Here is a 17,050-nt window from a genome sequence, read left to right as displayed (position 1 = left end):
GGTGTGGTTAGGGTTCCTTCATCTTTTCAGTTTCTGTTTCCATTATGGATAACAGTGACAATACTAGCTCTCCCCAGGGGCTTACTAAATATTTGAGATTCGAGACAAAGACTTCTTGAAATCCTAAGATTGTGGTGAGGATGCAATTAATTAAGGTGCTCAGGGCATATTAAATGCTTGGAAAATTGCAGCTATTTTCAGGATCAGGGATCCAATGGCTGGGTGGAGGTGGGCCTTTAAAAATTAGTATGAAGATTTTCATGAATGTGACAGCACAGCATTAAATGCATGACAGGACCTCTGTGACTGCACAGGTTACCACTTCCTGAGTCTGGCCCTGGCTATTACCTTATCTGGTTATCATCAGACTCTGAAAGGCACCCCATGCTCAGGATCATGCTCCCTGTGCTGAGCTAACCAGGGGTAACAATGGACTTCCGAATTTTTAAATTATACTGCACCCCATGGGAGACCAGGATAAGTACCTGGCTCCTGCCATCGGATCAGTGCGGTGCGCCAGCTGCAGCGCGCCAACCGCGGCGGCCATTGGAGGGTGAACCAACAGCAAAAGGAAGACCTTTCTCTCTGTCTCTCTCTCTCTCACTGTCCACTCTGCCTGTCAAAAAAATAAAAAAAATAAAAAATGATTATTTTTTGAGATACAAAGAAACAGACAGAAATCTCCAAACTACTGATTGACTCCCCAAATTCCTGCAAAGTAGGCCAGGGCTAGGCCTAGAATGAAACTGGGCACCAGGAATACAATCCAGGTCTACTACATGGGTGGCAGGGACCGAAATTATTTAACCCATTATCTGCTGACTTCCAGGGTTTGCATTGGAAGGAAGCTAGAACCTAGAGCAGAGCCAGGATCTATACCCAAACACTCTGATGTGGGATGTGGGCATCTTGATTACTAGGCCACGCACCTGCCATAGAACTTTGGGATTTCAATATTTTTCAGTAATAAAGTAGCATGCTTTTTTCTTTTCTGTTCATTTTTAATTAGTGATACAGCCAAATTAATTTCTATCACCATAAACTAAAAATGAATCCCCAAACAGCTGTCTAACATGAGGTCACTTCTACCACTCCCTCACCTTTTTAGTGGCAAGCTCCAGAAACTCAACAGGACACTCAGTAGAGGCAGAACAAACAATGAGGGAAAGTGCAGCAAGCTCTCCTGGGAAGGTCAGTTTGTCAGGAACAAGTAACAGCTGCCTCACGCTCAGAAGGTACTAAGTGGGCTGCTCTAAGATTCTGCCTGTTCAGTATATGCCTTTTCCTATCCCCTACAGGATGGCTCCCCACACCTGGAAGGGACTCTGGCCTAGACAGGAGATAGGCAGAATCCCCAACTGAGTTGCAATTTTGGTCTTCCTCCCAGAGTGGCCCCTGTGGAAGCGAACAGAGCCAGTGTCCCACATTCACCTTCTTGCCTCTCTTCCCAGCCGCTTGATGTTCCTGGCCCCCTCTTCACTGGCTCACATGCCCCCAGTTTTCTTGATCACGAATCTCACATGGTAACACTTACCCCTGTTGCTATCCCTTGTCCTTAACCTGACACTGAGTTAAGGACTAGTTTGTAGGAAAAAGCCTGGGCAGACAATGAAAGAAAGCATACACAATGGCAAGCAAAGACTAGACAGTTCTATCCCAAAAACCATTTCTGACCTATCTGAGACCTGAGAGCTTCCTTTGCCACCGCATTGTCTACACTCCATGTCTCAAAGACACAAGTAAAGAACAGCATTAAGTTTTACTATCCCTCATCTTAAACCATAGTGCCTGCTTCCAAGTATAATTCTAAGTGTGTATCTGGTGCTGGTAAAGTATCTGACACTATGAAAATCCTAACAATTTCACTCTTACTCATTTTATCCAAGACCAAGGTGGCCGGTGTCATGTGGCCCCAAAGTTCAATGTAGCCTGCCACTGATCAACGGAGTGATGGTTAGTTTTAAACTCCTTTTTACATTTATTTCTTGAACCTGCCACTTGACTCCAAAATCATCTGATGGAATTAGGTGGTTCTCAGTGAGATCTCATTATTGACATTTATGTTGATCGATGTTGGCTCTTACAGAATTGGAATCTGCAGATCAATTCCCTTATTAGATTCTTTCACACTGCTGCCATAATCATTTTATCACACAGGCTGCCGTGATCAGGCACTGCTTTATCACTGTGTAATAGGACAAGCTCAAGCACTTCCTCTAGTAGGTTACAAAAAATCAAAAAGAAATCCCTGTTTTTACATTTCACTTTTCTCAAATCTTAAGAAATTCCCTGATAATTGCACTCATGTAGAGGTTAATTTGAAATTTTCCTCACTTAACACTATGTTCCATGGGAGAACCAAGGTTGAACCTTGAGAAATATTCATAATACTCCTTGAAACAACTTCCTTCTTCCTTTCAGAGATTTTCAAATGTCAGAATATAAAACAGGCATCATCCATGTGATGACTTTGTCCAGTGGACAGAACAGGTGATAATGTCAGTGTCTCTGGTAGAGCCCCAACACTTGACCAGGTAGCCCTGCATACAGGAGAAACAAAGCCTTCATGGCAGCTTCAAGCCCTGCAACTGGGTTATAACAGGGCCAAGAAAAAGCTAGAGCTGTTCTCTCCACAGAACCCATCCCAACTCCCAGGAACACAACTCAGGGCATATGGTCCCCTAAGAAAGGACCAGGAACACCACCAAACATGAAGCATTTTAATCAAGATATATTCTAAATTTTATATTAGACTCTCCAAGGAAGACATAAAGTAATTATCCTTATGCCTATACAGACTTGAAATTCATTTTTTTAAATATTTATTTTCATCTACTTGAAGGCAGAAAATGGGGGGAATGGAGAGAATAAGGGAGAGATTGACTGACTGCTGGTTCACTCCCCAAATGTTGCAAAAGTGCTGGACCAGACAGGAGCCAGGAGCCTGGAAGTCCATCTGGGTCTTCCACGTGGGTGGCTGGGGCCCAGGCAGAAGTTGAATCAGTAGCAAGGGGCTGGGATTCAAACTGGCACTCAGAAATGGGATGTGGGCATCCCAATCAGCAGCTTAACCTGCTATGTCACTATGCTGGCTGGGTTATAATTCCTAAGAAATGAATGATACAGAGTCTCAGGGTGCTTTAATGAGACCTTGGGGATCTATGAATAGAATTCAAGGTATTTATGAATCTGCAGGGGAAAAATACACCTTTGGTTTCATTAAACTTGAACTAAAATTTTTCATTTCTTTCAGTTCTGAATTTAAGCTTCAAACTATACGAGTATTAAGTTGTGGCTTTCAAAAAATTTATTTATTTGAGAGACAGAAAATGAGAGAGACAGAGAAAATGAGAGAGGGAGAGGAAGAGAGAGAGAGAGAGGGAGAGGTCTTTAAGCTGCTGGTTCATTCTCCCAAATGCCTGCAATATCCAGGGCGGGGCTAGGCTAAAATCAGGAACCCAGAAATCAAACAAGGTCTTCCACTTGGGTGGCCAGGATCCAACTACTTGAGCTATCACTGCCGTCTCCAAGGTACATATCAACAGATAGCAAGCTCGCTGATAGAGGATGCAGACACCCCAAGTGATATGTTAACTGCTGTACCAAAAGCTCACACTCTTAAAACTTTTTTTGAAATTCGTGCATAGTTTTTAATAATAGGTGTTTTCCGTGAATTTTTGAGGAACCCTCATATGCATGATTTCAAAAAAATTTTTACACTGTTTTTGGTGCATTTAGAAGTGTTTTTTCTGAGAAGAGGCCCCTAGTCTTTGCTGATCTGAAAAAAACAGTTAAAAACTCCAACCATCTTGTTGTTCCCCAAATCCCTCCACGTCATGTTGCATGTAGTGTATGGCCATTCTCTGGTGGCGCTGACATTCCTTGCACATGAACAAGGATGGTAGATTTTTGTGTCCTCTTCCACACCCTTGTCTGGAGTCATGCCATTGACCTCCAGAACGTGGAAGCACTGGGCCTGGTTTTTGAATCTTTCACTTTCATTTGAATCTCTGTTAAAATAAATTAGTTTCCTTTTCATTGCCAAGCTGACTGCTACAGCTATGATTGTTATGTACTGCTGCAGTCTAGACCTTAATGGCATTTTAGCCCTGTGGTGGGCTCACAGAGAAACTATTTTCAAACTTCAAAAGGCCATTAAAACATGTGCAGACGTCTGGAAAATTAATACTATTATCTAACTCTTACCCTTTGCCTACAGGAGTGAGACAAGGCTCAAGAAAGATATTAGAGATCAATACATGGTCATAAAGCAAAGAGCTGTTCTTCCAGGAGGCGTGGGTGGTGACAAGTGAGAAATCTGACAGTGCTTTTGAAGAGACTTTCTCATTAGATTTTTTTCTTTTTTGTTAAAGTCATTCATTTAACCTGTTAAAAATTTAAAGAGAGAATGGGGATGGGATGGAAGTGGGAACAGAGAAAGAGATAATTTTCTGCCACCATACTTTAATTTGGATGTTCAAGGTCCCCAGTTCTCAGGAGTGGAGGCATTCATTCACTCACATGACAGACCTGCATGTGTCAAGGTTAATGGTGAGCAAGTCAGAGCCTGTTCAAAAGTGCTTTGCATTTTGAAAGACTTGTGCCACATTTTTAAAAATTCTCAGCACAGGGAGGCATTCTCATAGGTAGAGACAAGGCTTTTATAGAGGGTTCAGAACCACAGTGTACTCTCTTGCCTTCCTTCATTTCATTTCCAACACATTGTATTCTGTAAGTGTCTCAGGTACCCTCATAAGACTTAAAAACAAGTTATGTTTTTGCTGACGGATTTCTTAGAAAAGGTTCTTCAATTATGAAAAAGGAGAGAGAAATTTTATAGAAGGCATTTTTAGCAGTTTTTTTAAAGTGGTTGGTGTTATCTGAAATACAATGGGACATCTAACAGATTATTATATGGAATCCTTTTCCCAAATAGCCTTTGTAAGAAAACTTGAAAACATTTACTGATTGTAGATAACACCTTCTTCTGAATGAGGACTTTTCCTTTTGAATTTAAGAATAAGGGAGACTGAATCAGTCACAATTGCACCTGGCTTTCAAGAGCACAGTGGAGTAAACAGGGACATCTGCTCTTTTCACACGGCAGGTAGTCCTGAGGTGAGAGATCACAGAGATTATATGGGTTGTTTGTTACTGCATCATAACTTAGCCTATGCTGCCTGAGAAGGGGAACTTACATCCAACATTAGCCAAAAGAACCGTGGCAAAACGAATCTAAAACCAGTCCATGTATTAGAGATCTTTGAACCAAGCCTTGGTTTTTGGGTGGTGATTTTGGATCACCTTTGGATGGGATGTCTAAGATGTGCACAGCTCCCGTGCTGACTCACAAAGACATAAAGCTTCAGCAAAAATAAACCACTGTGTTTGAAATCAGGGAGATTTTTCAGTTATGTGGTATTGGTGTATAACCTGTCATATTCCAACTGACTCAATGAGTCATCTTGAAATGCCAGTGATAAGGTACAAGTTTGAGAGGTCACAGAAGTCTCAAATACTCCCATGTTTCAGATCTCTGAACCAACTCTGATTTCAGCATGATGATATCCTGATGCCAACTTTCCCTACTTCTAGTACAGCTAAGTGGACTTTAATTCATAATGTTACAGCTGTCCTTGTACTGCCCACAGGACACAAATTATCTCTCTCTTGTGTCTCTACATAGGAGAGTGGCTAATGAAACATAGCGTGTTCAAGGTAAGCCACCAAATTTAATATGAACTTCCAGGATGACCATCCACAAAAATTTAATGCATGATAATGAAGGATAGCATAGTTTATGACAAGCCTAGTTAATGATATAGTTCATATATCTGTGTTGCCATGTCCACCCTTAAAAAGACAAAAGTGCTGGAGGGAAAGAAGAGGTGACTAAGTTAAAGCATTAGTGGCCTCTTAGTTACATTAAGTATCTGATTTAATCTCTAAATAGACTATTTCATATCCTTAGTAAAATCAATAAGAATTCATCCAACAGTACCAGGGATTTTTTGTAAGAATCCCAAAGCAAACCATGGTAATAGATGGCAAGTCACATAAAAAAGGAAAGAGAACATTATAATTCAATAGAAAGAATACAACTTTTTGACTAGTTGCATTGTGTTTCACTGTTGATTGCATCTCATTTTAAATACCATCCTTGGTTAGATGGGAGGGCAAGTCATATGTATGGCAGCAAAATGGTTGGCTCTACAACAGATGGTAACAATCTCAAACAACAGACTTCTTTGCTAAAATTCACTTACTACAACTTTAGTAAGGTTCATCTGCCTTGAAATGTTGTGTTGAGATTGAGGACAATAAAACAGCTATAAGCATAATTACTGATGCTGTCATATTTAGCCAACCACATTCTCGTTCTCACTTGCAAAGGTCAAGGCTAGTTTGGAAATGGCAATTCAAGAACAGAAGACCATTTTTGCATAATGCAACACTTCCACAGAGTTTTCAATTTCTCATTTAAAGGGGGTATAAAATCACTTTCTTCCTTCTTCAAGTATTGATTGCTTAACTCTCCTTGAATACGTACACATCTTTTTCCCTCTTTTTTTTTGTGGTTGCCATGTTTGTTTAGATTCTGGTCAATTTTTAAAGCAAAAATAAACATTGTCTATTAAGAGATTTTAATAATAATGGTTCTAGTAACAGTTTCTTTTAAAGATTTCAGTGGATTTCCACTGTATCACAAGAACAAACCCTTTAAATCTTTGAATCATTTAATTTCACATATTCATTTGGTATTTCATTTGGGAGTTATGGGGTGTGAAAAATGCACTATGATGAGAAAACAATTAACCAGCACACCTGTTGTTGATGTATATTATACTCAGGAAGTACCTGCTGGAGCTATTACTGTATTCCACAGCATGGTGTCAACCAAGGAGCTATTAGAGGTTAGCTGATGACACCAAATTATACTCTTACTTGTATTACATGCCTTGTGCTTTGCCCTAATGTTGGGATGATACTTGCTTCTCAAGGCAAAATCATGTTTGTAACCCTTAATAACAATCAGTGAGATTTTCAGATTTAATAGAAAAATTAATGTTCAGATTGGCTACAAAAGTGACAAAATTGTAACAGACAAAAAAGCCAATGAATTTATTCAGTGGCTACTTTGACTATGTAAATCAGTTTGCACGTATATTAAAGGGGAAAAATGAACATTCTAGGTTTGTTCAATACACAGGAGATAAAGCGTTCTTTTTGCTACCTCTTCATTAACAGACTACAGAAGAAGAAAGTGATTATTGTTAAAAATTTCCATCTCTGCTAAAAATATGATTTGGGGAACATGAAAAATTATAATTTTCAGGGCTGGTGCTGTGGCACAGTGGGTTAAAGCCCAGCCTGCAGTGACAGAATCCCATATGGGCTCTGGTTCGAGTCCCAGCTGCTCCATTTCTGATCCAGCTCCCTGCTAATGTGCCTTGGAAATCAGCCTAGGATGGCTCAAGTGCTTGGGCCCCTGCACCCACAAGGGAGATCCAGAAGAAGCTCCTGGCTTCGGCCTGGTCCAAGTCCGGTCATTGCGGCCATTTGGGGAGTGAACCAGTGGATGGAAAACCTCTCTTTCTTTGTCTCTACCTTTCTCTACAACTCTGCCTTTCAAATAAATAAAATAAGTCTTTTTAAAAAGATTGTAATTTTCAGTTTTGGTCAGATTTACGCTGTGCTAAGATCTGAGGGTGAAGGGTTACTTCATTTAAAATGATGGTTCCCAACCTATGGGACCTAATTCCTGTTGTAAACAACTATGTTTTCATTCCCCATTTTTTGCATACCAATGAGATCCATAGGACTAATGCATCATATAGAAAAGAATTAACACAGCAAGCCTGACTCCTATCTCTCAAAAGGCCTGCTTACCAGGTTGTATTTGGCTGACATCTGTATCTTGGAAGCATTCTCATCATCCTAAGTGGTTTGTGGCTCATGACACTGAAACTGTGTAAACAAAGCAGTTGATGTTGAACTCCAGCTTTCCGTCTGAGAGTCCAGAAATTTGACACAAGTCAGGCAGAGTGCATCTACGTGACCAGTCTTCCATAAACACCTTGGGCACTGAGTCTCTGATGAGCTTCTCTGGCAGACAAAGTTTTACACATGTTGTCATAACTCATTGTTGGGTGCATTATGTGTGTACTCTGTGACTAATTAGGAAACTATCTTTGAAATTCATGGCTGGTTTCATCCAGACAATCACTCTATGCACCTTTTTCCTTTGCTAATTTTGTTTTGTGTCCTAGAACTGTGACAAATTTTAGCTGTGAGTATAACTACCTGGCTGTACACTGAATCCTATGAGGCCCCTTAGCAAATGATCTAACTTTAGATGGCCTTGGGGAAGTCCATCACACCTACATAAGTTAATTTTTAAATTATATTTTATCATACAATAATATACTTTTCAATATGAATGTTCTCAAGCACTGTTTTCCTACAGGACATAATGAAGTGGTCAGATGTTTGCACTATAGATTCATAAACACCACAGCCATGCATACAGATTCCTATGGGTTTTAGGTGCTAGCAACTCAAATACAGTGGGTGCTATTACAACCAATGATGTGCTTTGCTGAAACAGTGAACAATTCTTGGTAAACTTATGAATAAAACAAAGTTTAATGCTTTCCTTAATAATTCCAAGAAAATTCAGCTTCTACCAAAGCCATGCTAATAATTCTTTGAGTTTCTGGGTAAAGTGGTGTTAGGTTCTTTGTTCATATAATCATCAACACCCACGCATGAAGGTCTGATGGCGCCCTTGAGACGGTGAGGCACAGCATGGTAGAAGGGATTAGGTCTGGTGTCCTTCCCTCCAGCCCACAAAATGTCAGCAGTGCTTCCCAAACATGACATGAGCCAACAACATGCCTCAAATATCCCTTCCCAAGGTACAGAACTAGCCCCATTTCAACCGCTGGTGCATGAGGGCCCATAAGTACTGCTTGTGGCAAGTTTTAGATTTGGCAGGTGGAGACAATAGGAAGTGAGCACATCAAAGAATGAAATAACAGAACATCAGAGTTTCCTTGTTAGCTAAGGGCAGACTTCAGGTTAGTTCAACAAACCCTTCGGTAATCATCTATAGTGCAAAGGGGACCGGTAAAGGTGCAAAAGGACAAGCCAGGAATAGAGGCTGTAAAAGAGAAAGTGATTGTATCAGGGTAAACTGATATAGGGAGGAAAAGAGACTACTTTTCAGGCACAAGTACATCATGGTGGAGGGTGGTAAACAATATGGGTGTCTGTCATTCCATCATGGAGAGTGCAGCAGAATAGGCATAAAAATAATTACAACTGCAACAAGCTGAAATGACAGAGCAGTTACTGAGTGACAGCCGTGTCTAAGTCCTTATGTGTTATTTAAATCCTCACAACTTCTCTGTGAGGTAGGCATGATTACTGGCCCTGTTGTAAAGATGAGAAGGCAGGCAAAGAAAGGTAAAATACCTGGCTCAAGGCCAAATCTCAGTCTGGCTCTAGAGTGTGTACTCTTAACCTTCATACTATGAAGAATTATTCAACAAGAAGTGGTTATGAACACACTGAAAAGTTCACAGCATTTCCCAAGTCTAAGTTGTCAAAAGGCCTTGATTTCTTTTACACTGATCTTTGTTTTTGTAAAACAAAAAGACGGGTATAAATAATATATTTTAGTTGAGATTTGATGGAGCTGCCACTTGGGTATTTCAAAGCTCTTAAAAGGTTAAAGGTTGACACTGTACCTGCTTTTAGCAGGAGAAGCACTATGATATAATAGGTAAGGCATAGACTTTGAAGTCATATTCAAGTTCGAACTCAAGCTGAGGTCACTCCAGCTATGGTTTTGTTTATTCACTTGTAAAACAGCAATCATATTTCCTTACTGCATTTTTATGGTGAATGGAGATTCTGCAGGAAAGGCATTTAATGTACACAATTAACAGTCATCATCATGGGTCAACTCATAGTGCATGTACTTGATCCAATTCTGGAAACCAACAGTCTCTCAGAAGACCACTCCTAGAGTCTTGTTTCGACAAGTAACTGTGCTGGCCAAGCCCATGATGACACTGAGAAGTAGGTATTTATTACTAAAATTTTCCCATCTAAGCTTCTTTAGGAGTCCAACTTTAGATGCTCATTACACCTTTTGTCTTCCCAGAGCCCCACTGAAGCCTGTGAAGGCTTGGCCTGACTATTATTCTCTGACAGAACTATCCTCTTTCTCTGATTTCCTACAACACAGTGGTGTCAGCTCAGCTCTCAGCTAAGAGACTCAGTATTGCACAAGAAAATGGCAAAAGAAGACTTAAGTGACCAGTCACTACAGGAAAACACTTAGGAATATCCTTGTATAACAGCTAAAAAAATCAGCTTACATTAGTCATGCTTTACCTATTGAATGTTAGTATAAATGGGTATAATGCAATTAGTATCTATTTCAACATCAAAGCAAATAGCATGGTCTCTAAGATGAAATGTAGGATGAATTCTAGGCATGCTAACTGTATGCCTTGGGCAGAGACTGAAGCACATTTCATTATGTATAAGACAGGAGGGCAACAATGCCTCCCTTTTGGAGAATTAGAGGAAATAAATGAGACATATGCTAAAAATCACTAAGCCTTCTCCACAGGAGATGTTCAGTAAGTGGTAGCTATTATTATTATCTAGAATAGGTGTTAGCAAACTAAACCCTGTTTCTGTAAATACAATTTTATCGGGACACAGATACACAAATCTATTTATGTATTACCTACAGCTTCTTTATCTACAATGGCAGAGTGAGCAGCTGTGAAGGACACCTTACAGCCTGCAAGAACTAAAATATTTATTATTTGGCTCTTTACAAAAACATGTTCTGATCCCTGGCCTGCAGTAGGGGTTCTCAAATTGTAGTATGCAACAGAATCAGCTGGAGGGCTTGATAAAGCTCAGATTGCTTGAGTTTTATACCCAGAGATTCTGAGTCAGGATGCCTGGGTGAGTGAGATATTCCATATCTAGGCAGGTGATGCTGATGGTGTAGGGATTTAAAGAAACTTTCAAACTTCTTTCACAATCTCAACAGCATACATGAATATTTTTAGGCTTACTTTGTTGCTGTTGGTGCACACTTAAAAGGCATTTATGTAGGCTATTGGGTACTCAAGCTAAATTTCAGAGCCTTACAGACTCCATGATTAGTGGTTGACCTTCACCCTACTAGCTCCTGCCACAGTCCAAACCACAATCATAAAACCCAAGCTCTCTGCTTCCTTGACACATATACCCTTCAGTTCCTTTCTCCTAAACAAAGCATATGCACTTTTGAAACATCTGAGTTTTTACTTCTCTTCATGTTCCTTTAACCCTTCTCTGATGCCTTTCTGAAAATTCCATTGTCACGTGACCCTAATTCCTTTTATTTTAAAAAGTTATCTTCAATATGATGTTCAGAAGTAAAAACATACACAAAAAGTTCACATAAGCATGGCTCCCAATCACTTTATTGTTTAATTTGGAAGCATGATGGGAGGTGGTTGGGGTGGGTACTAAACGAATCATTTGTGCATTGGCTAATTACGCTACAATGACACAAAATTTTACAATGTCCTCCCTTGCAGTGCTGACAGTAATGCATAATTCTATGTAGTCTCTCATTGTATATAATAAAGGGCCAAGATGAATGCAAGCTCTCTGACTACCAGAAAAAGAGTTATTCCCCAGATTACACCACAGAGATGACAGCACAGACAAACCTATCCTTGCCACTCAGTGAATAGTTTAGTATCCTGAATGTTGCTTCCAGTAGAATATAAGAAAATATAACACAATACAACTTCCTCTCATTAGGACTGACAAGAATCCATATTCATCATGTACTGCCAACCACTTCTTGAAGCTGTTAATTGTGAGAGGAACAAAAAGCAGTGATTTTCAAAGGAATATGAAGCTGATCAGTGGCACTTAATGGTCTTTTCATTTCTAAAAACTATACAATACATGAAAGCATTCTCATAAAACTTCAAATAATGTAAAAGTGAAAGGCCTCCTTACAACGGCTTTTCCCCCACTCTACCCCATCAATCCCCTTTTCTCTCGGCAATAACCATGGTTTCTATTTGGTGTAGATTCCTCTGGAACATTTTCAGTAAATGCAACTTACTTTCATATATATATATATATATATACACTCACACACATTTTAATATGATATAAATGATTGGCATAGTACTATGCAGATTGTTCTGTAACTTGTGTGTGCATATCTGAACATTTGTGAATTCTCTGTCATACATGTACATCAGTGTTACTCACTTTCCTCAGAGCATGCTGTGCTACCACACAGCAGAGAGAGGGAGAGGGAACCATTCCTTTATTAAGTTGTTTCCCCATTAAGGGCTATTTTGCCTGTTTCTAGCTCCTCTTCTTATGAATGAGGCTGCAATAAATATCCTAATATATTTCTGTGCAAGCATTTCTGTAGGAGAGATATAGAGAACTGGCATTTCTGAGACTTCCAACATGTACAATTTTTTTTTTTGCTAGAAAGAGCCAAAGAGCCAAAAATGGCACCATTTACTCATCAAATGCTAAGTATCAATTTAAAAATATTTTTCAATCAGTTATGATATCTGTGGTTTTGTTTTCATGACTATGATCAATGCAAATGCACTAGATTGTTTATTGGAATTCTGCTTTTTCTCTGTGAATTGTTTCTACACAATTCTCAATCATATTTCTTTGGGGTTGTTTGTTCCCATTGATTTGTAGGACTCTTTCTATTGTAGAGAAATTAATACTGGAATTTTTTTCCTTCCTGTCATTTATTTATGATGTATTCTGAATACAGATGTTGTTTATTTGGTAAACTGGTTTGTTTTTGCATTTAAATATATCAGTCATTTCCTTTATGGATTTCAGATTTTACATCTTGCTTAGGAATACCTTACCCATCAAAGGATTATAACCATTTTCCATTTTAATAGCTTTTAAAAGATGTATTTATTTGAAGTTAGAGTTGCAGAGAGGGATGGAGAGAGAGGGAGAGGGAGGGAAAGATAGAGTGTGAGGGAGAAGGGGGAAGGGAGAAAGAGAAGGGGAGAAAGGCTCTTCCATATACTGATTCACTCCCCAGATGGCCACAACTGCCAGGGCTGGGCCGGACAGAAGCCAGGAGCTTCTTCTAGGTCTCCCACATGGATGGCAGGGGCCCAAACACTTGAGCCATCCTCTGCTGCTCCTCCCAGGCTATTAGCGGGGAGCTGGATCAGAAGTGGAGCAGCCAAGACACAAACTGGCACTCATATGAGATGCCAGCATCACAGGTGACATCTGTACCCATTATGCCACATTGGTGGTCCTACCATTTTCCATTTTTATAACTTATTAACCGATTAAAATTACTTGTTTATGCTGTTAGAGCTATACTTCCTTTGAAACACACTGATGAGAATGTATTACTTCTTCTACTCATCTAAAGTATACTTCCATCACAAATAAAACTCTCATTTAAACATTTTTTTCTAGAAACATCTTATTTCTTTCATCTATTTTCTATTAAGCCTATATCATACTTCCTTAGTTATGGCTTTACAATTGTTTTAAAACTTGATAGGCAAGTCCCCTTTCCGCTTTAAAAAAAATTCCAGTTCTTCTCAGAGCCTATAAAATTGACTAATAATATTTTGATTTTAGTTCCTTCAATTTTTGGAATATTAGTATCTTTACATTATTGTGTCTTCACATCTGTAAATATTGCATCATTCTATAGTGTGTATTTCCTACTGTTCACTAATATTTTCCAGTTCTCCTCACATAGATTAATAGGCTTGTTTATAGGTATTTTATAGGTTTATGGGTATTTAATGGGTTTATTTATAGCTATTTCTCAGTGATTGTTGTTACTATAAATGCATTTATCCAGTTACATTTTCTTATTAATCCTTGCTGCTACACAGACATGGTGTCATTTTAAATATATACCTCATATTACAGAATTTCTTATTTGTAAAGTTTTTCTAGTAATATCTTTGAATTTTATGTACCAGTTTATTTAGAAATAAAAATAGCTATATGTCATTGTTTTACATTATATGTCACTTTTTATTTTTCACATTGCACAGACCAGTAAATATTAAATAGTAGCAATAGTTACAAGTGTGTTCATATTTCTTATGATTTTAATAAAAATGCTCCTACATTTCAACACTGACAATGTTACTTGCTATAGGATTCTAATGGACAAGTGTTACCAAGTATTTTCTAGTTTGCTAAGATTTTCTTTTTGTTGTTAAGTAATGAAGTATAATATCTGGCAGGTAATGAACTGACTGAATTTTATTTTTCCTTTTTTTGAAAAGATATACGGAATTAATAAAATCATTAAAGCCAAACTTTTCTTGTACCACTGGGATAAACTTTGATCATCTGCTGTAACTTTTAATATATCATTTGTCGCTCCCCCTCTTCATGGAGGAACGACACAAGACCCTGCGCTGTTCTTTCGTCTGCTCGGCCCTCCCCGGGTTTGCTGCTGGTTCTTCCCGGGTTGGCTACCGACCCTTCCACCTCCGTGGAAGGGCGGTTCCCCCTAGCCACTTTCCCCACTTCCGCGGGGGAGTGGCACACCGCCGGCCGGCTCTCTTGGGGGCTGCTCAGGTGTTCCTTCAGATAGATGTTCCTTTAGATGTTCCTGGTGCATGTTGTCTCTCTCCTCCTTTATAGTCCTCTTCCACCAATCCCAACTCTGCTACCCACACGCCGAGTACGCTGCTCTCCTCCAATCAGGAGCAGGTCCTACAGTTTATTGGTTGAACTGGAGGCAGCTGCGTAGAAGCTGTTTCTCCCTTCTCAGCGCCATATTGTGGGAGAGCAGATGCATAGAATAAGTCTTAATTCCAGTAACTTAGTCTAGTCCGGGTTGCTCCCCACAATCATTCAAATTTTTAAAACAATCAATATGTTGAGCTCTGTAAGAAGTGCCTGGTAGGAAGGAGGGAGCTCAGTACCCTGGGGCAGAAATCCTTCATGCTCCTGGGTTCCTTAATGCAGCACAGTTACAAGGCTTTCTCTGATACAGAGCACACCCAAAGCACACTTTCCACCATGTCCTATCTGTTCCCAGAACTGTCCTGTGATCCATGGAGGAGTATAGGCCATTTACTCATGAACATTCCAAATTGAAAGAAAAAAAATTGAAAAAATCTGTACATTTGAAAGTGGTCAAATATGTATTTGAAAAAAAAAACGATAAAAGCTAAAAATAAAATGTCATGAAATTCTGTAAAGGTTTCATGATGGATGTTGGAGGAAATAATTTTTTTTATTTTTGTAAAATTTGGAACATATGACAAAATTCTGTTAAGGAGGGTCTGTCTACTTTACATTTTTTCCACTGTGGATAGAGAGATGCACACATCTTTCCTGAGTATTCAGTGGGCTACAAATACACCTGCAAAAGGACCTAATTGTTTACTCTCACAATAAGAAACACAGGAGGGAAGAGGGTGGCATCAGCAAACTGGCACCAAAAGCCAGGTGGACTATAATGAGTCTGGCTTCTCAAAATAGTCCAACTTTGCTGTGGACTTCACACAGATAGGAGAAGGTAATCCTCCCTTGCACTTTTTAAGAATAATTGTGCATATGTATGGAGTTCAGTTTCAATGCATATATACAATATGTATTCATATGTGTGATCAAATATGGTTACTTAATGTTTTCCCATTGTTATTACTTTTTTTTTTTTTTTTGACAGGCAGAGTGGACAGTGAGAGAGAGAGAGACAGAGAGAAAGGTCTTCCTTTTACTGTTGGTTCACCCTCCAATGGGCGCCGCAGCTGGCGCACCTCGCTGATCCGATGGCAGGAGCCAGGTACTTATCCTGGTCTCCCATGGGGTGCAGGGCCCAAGGACTTGGGCCATCCTCCACTGCACTCCCTGGCCACGGCAGAGAGCTGGTCTGGAAGAGGGGCAACCTGGACAGAATCTGGCGCCCCGACCAGGACTAGAACTGGGTGTGCCGTCGCCGCAAGGTGGAGGATTAGCCTAGTGAGCCACGGCGCCGGCCCCATTGTTATTACTTTATGATGGAACTTAGGAGCTCCTGTCTTGCTGTATGCAGGAAATATTTAACAGGTTATCATGAGCTGTAAGTCCCCCACTATGCTGTGTCATATTTGGAACTTATTCCTTCTATTTAATTTTGATTTGGTACTTGTTATGTAACCCTCCTCCATATCCCCACACTCCTAGCGTCTTCTAATTACTATTCTACATTCAGTTTGAGTTATTTCAGCTTCCACATCTTGGAGAGAACATGTGGGAATTGTCTTCCTGTGTCTGGCATATTTCGGTTAACATAATGTGTTCCAGTCTCATGCCTCTTGCTGAAAATGACAGGATTCCATTCCTTTTTATGGCTGAGTAATACTGCATTGTGTATATGTGCCACATTTTTTTTTCTCCATTCAACAGTGGCAGCTCCCCTTTTACCCTCCTGATCATAGAGCAGACAATGCCTAGGGATTTCCTGTTGTACCCAGGATTGGCAGTGGCGTTTAGGCTTACCACTGTGTTTGGTGACTGTTTTGTTTATGTGAACAGTTTTATGAGAAATGACAGACTTGGGATGGAAGACAAGACTCCCATGCATGCTGTTTAGATTTTATTTATAATTTTTCCATATGTGGGTCTTTAAACTGTTTAAGAAAAATATATGTCATGAAAAGATTTAAAAAATTTTTACACCAAATTGAACAGCTTTTAATTTCATTTTCCATTGACTTTTTGAAGTATCTTCATGCATGTTTGTTAAAAATTTGCACTTTGGCCGGCGCCGTGGCTCAATAGGCTAATCCTCCACCTTGCGGCGCCGGCACACCGGGTTCTAGTCCCGGTTAGGGCGCCGGATTCTGTCCCGGTTGCCCCTCTTCCAGGCCAGCTCTCTGCTATGGCCAGGGAGTGCAGTGGAGGATGGTCCAGGTGCTTGGGCCCTGCACCCCATGGGAGACCAGGAAAAGCACCTGGATCCTGGCTCCTGCCATCAGATCAGCAC

General features: G+C 39.9%; 1 protein-coding gene across 15 annotated transcripts in view; it reads right to left on the bottom strand.

Moving 5' to 3' along the window:
• Positions 1-17,050, bottom strand: part of NCKAP5 (NCK associated protein 5) — a 1,120,879-nt gene that overhangs the window by 141,628 nt on the left and 962,201 nt on the right. The window lies entirely within an intron of this gene.

This window comes from Oryctolagus cuniculus, chromosome 3 (genome assembly GCF_964237555.1).
Source record: "Oryctolagus cuniculus chromosome 3, mOryCun1.1, whole genome shotgun sequence".
In the NCBI taxonomy this organism is placed as follows: Eukaryota; Metazoa; Chordata; class Mammalia; order Lagomorpha; family Leporidae; genus Oryctolagus; species Oryctolagus cuniculus.
This window is presented reverse-complemented; position numbering and strand designations above follow the sequence as displayed.